Source organism: Triticum aestivum, chromosome 4A (genome assembly GCF_018294505.1).
Source record: "Triticum aestivum cultivar Chinese Spring chromosome 4A, IWGSC CS RefSeq v2.1, whole genome shotgun sequence".
Lineage (NCBI taxonomy): Eukaryota > Viridiplantae > Streptophyta > Magnoliopsida > Poales > Poaceae > Triticum > Triticum aestivum.
In genome coordinates this window covers 78,778,599-78,785,551 of record NC_057803.1, presented here as the reverse complement: position 1 = coordinate 78,785,551, position 6,953 = coordinate 78,778,599, and the positions used below count along the sequence as shown (strand labels likewise).

Below are 6,953 nucleotides of genomic sequence, written 5' to 3'. Positions count from 1 at the left end.
AAAGACAGAAACTGGCACTAGTCTCTAGGTTAATAAGTTAGTCCCAAAAATAATATAAAATAGCATAGTAATGCATATAAAACATCCAAACCAGATAATATAATAACATGGAACAATCAAAAATTATAGATATGCTGGAGACGTATCACAAGCTTACGGTAATCACAATCTACTAAGTGTTAGTGGGACAGGAGTGATGAGAATGTATTTTTAAAATTGGTTCATTAATATTTAGAATAGTTCCGAGAGGTTCCGGAAGCGTTTCGGGGTCACCGGAAGGGTTTCGGTGAATATCGGGTAATACCGGGTATTAGCGATTAATTATATATAGGTGGGAAATGTTTCTGGGGATGTTAAATTATATATAATGCTCTGAAAATGTTTATAACATTTTATATTTAATTTAAATATCAATGGGCCTTAAAAGGCCAAGAGGTGGAGGGAAACTTGGGCCACAAGGGCCCAAGTAGGAAGGCGCCCCCCTTTCCTTGTAAGGGAGGCCGAATTGGACTAGGGGAGGAGTCCTACTCCTCCCCTTTGGCCGGCGCCCCAAAGGTGACTTCCCCCTTTGGTGGCAGCCCTCTCCCTCCCCTCTAACCTATATATACTAGAGGATTTCCACCCTATGAGTACACAAGTTTTGCAGCCTGCTCTAGTTGATCTAGTGCACGTTCTAGATGGTCCTAGTTGACTAATTAGAGCGAGTCCTAGCCACCTCTAATCCTCATAATTAGAAGCCCCGTGTGGTTCTAAACTCCTCCCTCCAATTCTCTGGCAACGATTAGCTCTAGACGGCAAAGCGCTGCCGGTCGTGAAGACCATACGCTTGCAACCAAGTAGAGAGGACGTGCTTTCGGTCTTCTGTTTGGGATCGTTCGAGGGTGGTTCGCGGGATCATCATCAACGGTCGAGAGACTCCAAGTACAATCTACACCGACTCATCTACTTCCGCTGCACTCCCGGAGTCGGTAACGATCGTTGATCACAACCCTTTATGCATCTTCATATTGTTCCTGAGTGATCATAGGGCATTTTTTGTTTTCTACTATATTTCCCAACAATGGCATCATGAGCGGTTCTATGAGTAGATGCAGGTTGCGATCTAGATCACATGTGGATGTGAGGGTGATGTTCTTACAATGATTCCCACGAGTGTTGCTTCGGTTCAGTTCATTGACGGCATGGTGTCGCTTTTTACTAGGTTTTGACAATCGCTCGGCTCTGGTTGCCAACGATCTGCTAACAGTTCATTGGGCTTCACCATAGTAAATAATAGTGAACCGTTGGATGATCTTCTAGGGTGTCAGCATATTAGACGAAGTTTAGTGTGGGGGAACGAGATTTTTAATTAAGTCTCTTCTTTCAAGCACGTTGAAAGTTAATCTAGCAATAAGGATTGTCACTTTATGGTGTGCATGTAGGTAGCTAGATTTATCCTGAAACCCTAGAAGCCACGTAATTAAAATTTGCCAAACCGATTAGAGGTCGTCCAACTTCGTTTTGCAGGGTTTGCATATGATGTGGTATAGCCTTCGTCATGATAATGAGTTTACGTATGAGATGGTTATATGTTGTAATGTTAAGTGGCCTGTGCGTCACAGCATGATGGTTGGAGCCACGAGATTGCCACCTTAATGTAAATATCGTAGAGATAGGTTATAGGTGATGGTGGCAAGACATCCACGGAGGACCTCTACGGGGAGAAGGTGTACCAAGGCACGGGATGATGAGCTATAATTTCGTGCCATGGTGGAATTTCAGATTTTAGTGTCACGGCAACGTTTTCTGAAACGTTTGCCACGACAAAGTTTTCTAAGATTGCCGCCACGGCAACATTTTTTGAATGGTTTCCATCACAACGAAATATTGGCCGTCACGTCGCTTCAACTGAAGATTGGAGACGATCATGGAGAACTCCCGGCGCCCAGGGCTATATCATGTCATGCTATTATGAATAGCCTGGGATGTTTATCCCTTTCTTGTTTGCACCCTTTGATGACGCAATAGTCAACTATTAGGGTGATCTCTCATAGTAAATATCAAGTTAAAAGGTGCTCTTCCCAGTGTTGCATCCGTCTATAACACGTAGCATTTCGGAGTGCGTCATGTCCACATAAGTACAAACGGGATGTGAGGTGTAAGACGGGGATTGTCAGACCATGTATGCAGACATCACTCGGTTGTCTTGAAGTTCAAGCAGAATCGTTATGAGCTTGGAGCACAAAGCATCAAAAGATGGAAAAGAGTCATATGGAGATATGATCAGCAAAAGTTTGCCCACCGATCAGAAGTCTCGTCATCAGTGATGTATAATCAATGACTGAGAACTAGAGTTGGATCTTGAATCACTCACTATTAATTATGAGAGATATTAATTTGAGTGGGAGCGCACTTTCAATTGAAATTTTGTTCTAATTCACTAATGCAATATTAATTATGAATTATATCTAAAAGTGAATCCTGTGATTGTTGTTGTAGATCAATGGCTTGCAATAGTTTCAATTTAGCACCACAATTTGAGAAAGAAAAGTTAGCTGAGAATGGTAGAAACTATGAGGATTGGATCCACACTCTAAGATGTGTTCTCGGGAGGGCAAAGAAAGAATATGTTCTGGATCAACCACTTGGTGACTACCCGACCCCTGGAGCATCGCAAGATGTCATCAACGTGTTTTTATCTCACAAGAACGATTTCAGTGTGGTCAAGTGTATTATGTTAGCTTGCATGGATAATGTGTTACAGAAACGTTTTGAGCATTCCAGTACTATCTAAATTTTCGAGACACTAGAAATTCTATATCACAAAGAACCAGCTGAAGTTCATGAGATGACTGAAGCAATGGTAGAGTGTAAGATAACTGAAGGGGTTAAGCAAGGTGCTAGGCTTGCAGACTATTATGATAGTATTACTGCAATGGGAATTGATTTTTCTAGGACACCAGAGAATGACTTACTCCTCATTTTGCTTTATAAAGCAATGCCCAAAACCAATGAGATTGGGTTGCAGAACCAACAAAAGGTACAGGTGAAAAAAATAGAAAGTTTCAAAAAGAAACATAACACCAAAAGTTACAAGGGTGGAGCATCTCATGAGACTTCATGTTTCTACTGCAAAGAGATAGGACACTGGGAAAGAAATTACTTGAAGTATCTGGCAGATAAGAAGAACTCGTCTTCTGGTAAAGGTATAAAAGTCATACAAGTTAATGTTATTTATATTCTACTTGCTAAAAAGTCCAAGTCATGGGTATTTGATACCGGATATGTTGCTCACATTTGCAACATGATGCAGGGACTACGGAAAATTCGCAAGCTGAGTAGAAATGAAGTCGTGATGCGAGTCAGGAATGGTGATGGGATTGTCACTCTAGCCGTCGGTGTCACGTCTTTAAGTTTACCTTCAGGATTTTTTTAGAACTAAATAGTTGTTATTTTGTTCTGAAGTTATGTAAAAACATTATCTCTGGATCATGTTTGATAAGTGACGGGTATTCTTACAAATCAGAAAACAATGGTTGTTCAATATATATATATATATATATATATATATATATATATATATATATATATATATATATATATATATATATATATATATAAGGATATGTTTTACGGACTTGCACCTATTGTAGGTGGTTTATTCATAATGGATCTTGGACGTGAAAAAGATGTCTTTAACATTAATGCTAAACGTCTTAAGAAGACTGATAATACCACTGATACGTCTCCAACGTATCTATAATTTTTGATTGTTCCATGCTATTATATTATCTGTTTTGGATGTTTAATGGTTTTTAATATGCTTTTTTATATTATTTTTGGGACTAACCTATTAAGTGGAGGACCAGTGCCAGTTTCTGTTTTTTTTCCTATTTTAGTGTTTTGAAGAAAAGGAATATCAAACGGAATCCAAACGGAACGAAACCTTCGCGAGGATCTTTCTTGGAACAAACGCAAACCAGGAGACTTGGAGTGAAAGTCTAGAACTCTGCGAGGCTTCCACGAGATAGGAGGGCGCGCCCAGGGGGTAGGCGCGCCCCCACCCTTGTGGGCCCGACGGACTCTACCGACGTACTTCTTTCGCCTATATATACTCTTATACCCTAAAAACATCAGGGGGAGCCACGAAACCACTTTTCCACCGCCGCAACTTTCTGTACCCGTGATATCCAATCTGGGGCCTTTTTCGGCGATCTGCCGGGGGGGAGGTTCGATCATCGAGGGCTTCTACATCAACACCATAGCCTCTCCGATGATGTGTGAGTAGTTTACCACAGACCTTCGAGTCCATAGTTATTAGCTAGATGGCTTCTTCTCTCTCTTTGGTTCTCAATACAAAGTTCTCCTCGATGTTCTTGGAGATCTATTCAATGTAATACTTTTTTGCGGTGTGTTTGCCGAGATACGATGAATTGTGGATTTATGATCAAGTTTATCTATGAATAATATTTGGTTCTTCTCTGAATTCTTATATGCATGATTTGATATCTTTGCAAGTCTCTCTGAATTATCGATTTAGTTTGGCCTACTAGGTTGATCTTTCTTGCAATGGGAGAAGTGCTTAGCTTTGGGTTCAATCTTGCGGTGTCCTTTTCCAGTGACAGTAGGGGAATCAAGGCACGTATTGTATTGTTGCCATCGAGGATAAAAAGATGGGCTTTATATCATATTGCTTGAGTTTATCCCTCGACATCATGTCATCTTGCTTAAAGCATTACTCTGTTCTTATGAACTTAATACTCTAGATGCATGCTGGATAGTGGTCGATGTGTGGAGTAATAGTAGTAGATGCAGAATCGTTTCGGTCTACTTAACACAGACGTGATGCCTATATTTCATAATCATTGCCTAGATATTCTCATAACTATGCGCTCTTCTATCAATTGCTCGGCAGTAATTTGTTCACCCACCGTAATACATGTTATCATGAGAGAAGCCACTAGTGAAACCTGTGGCCCCGGGTCTCTTTCTTATTATATTACATCTTTTTTTATTTACATGACATCTCCTTTACTATTTTGCAATCTTTACTTTCCAATCTATACAACAAAAATACCAAAAATATTTATCTTACTAACTTTATCAGATCTCACTTTCGCAAGTGACCATGAAGGGATTGACAACCCCTTTATCGCGTTGGTTGCGAGGTTCTTGATTGTTTGTGCAGGTACTAGGTGACTTGCGTGTTATCTCCTACTGGATTGTTACCTTGGTTCTCAAAAACTGAGGGAAATACTTACGCTACTTTGCTGCATCACCCTTTCCTCTTCAAGAGAAAACCAACGCATGCTCAAGAGGTAGCTACCACTTACATGTGGCACTGTCGTCTTGGTCATATCGGAAAGAAACACATGCAAAAACTTCATAAAGACGGAGTATTAACATCATTTGATTTTGAATCATTCGATACATGCGAAGCTTGTCTGATGGGTAAAATAACCAAAACATCGTTCACAGGTAACGGGCGGAAGAACTATTGGACATAATACATAGTGATGTATGTGTTCCAATGAGTATTCCGGTGCGCGGTGGATACGTCTACTTCGTAACCTTCACTAATGATTTGAGTAGATATGGTTATATCTACTTAATGAAACATGAGTCTGAAACATTTGAAAAGTTCAAAGAATTTCAGAACGAAGTTGAGAATCATCATGGCAATGAGATAAAATTTCTATGATCAGATCGTGGAGGAGAATATCTAAGTCATGAGTTTAGCAAGCATCCAAGTGATTGTGGAATTTTTTTCACAACTTACTCCTCCCGGAACTCCACATAGAAATGTAGTGCCGGGAAGACGTAACCAAACTTTGTTGGACATGGTGAGGTCAATATTGTCTTTTTCTGATCTGCCTTTATCATTCTGGGGATATGCACTTGAAACAACAACATAGACACTAAATAGAGCACCGTCTAAGTCGGCTGAGATGACACCATATGAGCTATGGAATGGGAAGAAACCCAACTTGTCACATCGCAAGATTTGGGGCTGCGAGACTTATGAAACGATTACAACCGAATAAGCTCGATCTCAAAGCAGACAAATGTTACTTTGTAGGTTATCCCAAAGAAACAATTGGGTATTCCTTCTACCAAAAGTCCGAAGACAAAGTGTTTGTCGCAAATGGACACTTTCTTGAGAAGGAGTTTCTCGCTAAAGCAGTAAGTGGGAGGAAAGTACAGCTTGACGAGATTACTGAATCATCAGAAGTTGAGAGGACTAATGAAACAGAATCTGTTCCAGAAGTTGTCCACACAACTGAACCATAAGTTACTACGCCAGTTGTAGAAACACCGGTTAAAACTGTAACTCAACCGCGTAGGTCAGGCGGAGTTGTTGAACCTCCTGAATGGTTTCACAATGAAATATTCATCTTAGAAGAAGATGAACCTGCACACTACAAAGAAGCGATGGTGACACCCAGCTCAGAAGAATGGCATAAAGCCATGCAATCCAAAATGGAGTCCATGTACGATAATCATGGTTGGAACTTGGTTGATCCTCCAGAGGGTGTGAAACCCATATAGTGCAAATGGATATTCAAAAGAAAAATAGATGTAGATGGCAATCCTATCACCTATAAAGCAATGCTAGTAGCGAAAGGCTTTTCGCAAATTGAGGGAGCTGATTATAACGAAACTTCCTCTCCGGTAGCAATGCTGAAGTCTATACGGATTATGATGGCAATTGTTGCATATTTCGATTATGAGATATGGCAGATGGATGTCAAAACTACTTTCCTAAATGGGTTTCTGAAAGAGGATGTATACATGATACAACCAGAAGGTTTTGTCAATCCAAAGGATGCCGGAAAGGTGTGCAAGCTTCAAAAATCAACCTATGGTTTGAAGCAAGCATCAAGGAGCTGGAATCAACATTTTGATGAAGTGGTAAAAGAGTTTGGCTTCATAAAAAATGATGAAGAAGCTTGTGTATACAAGAAGTTTAGTGG

The 6,953-nt window shown here is 40.2% G+C and overlaps 1 long non-coding RNA gene across 1 annotated transcript; it reads left to right on the top strand.

Moving 5' to 3' along the window:
* The first annotated feature begins 651 nt into the window (after positions 1–651).
* LOC123081790 (uncharacterized) lies at positions 652–3,502 on the top strand. Its single transcript, XR_006438789.1, has 3 exons — positions 652–968; positions 2,479–3,185; positions 3,293–3,502. It is a non-coding gene; the product is annotated as an uncharacterized lncRNA (long non-coding RNA).
* The last annotated feature ends 3,451 nt before the right edge of the window (positions 3,503–6,953 follow it).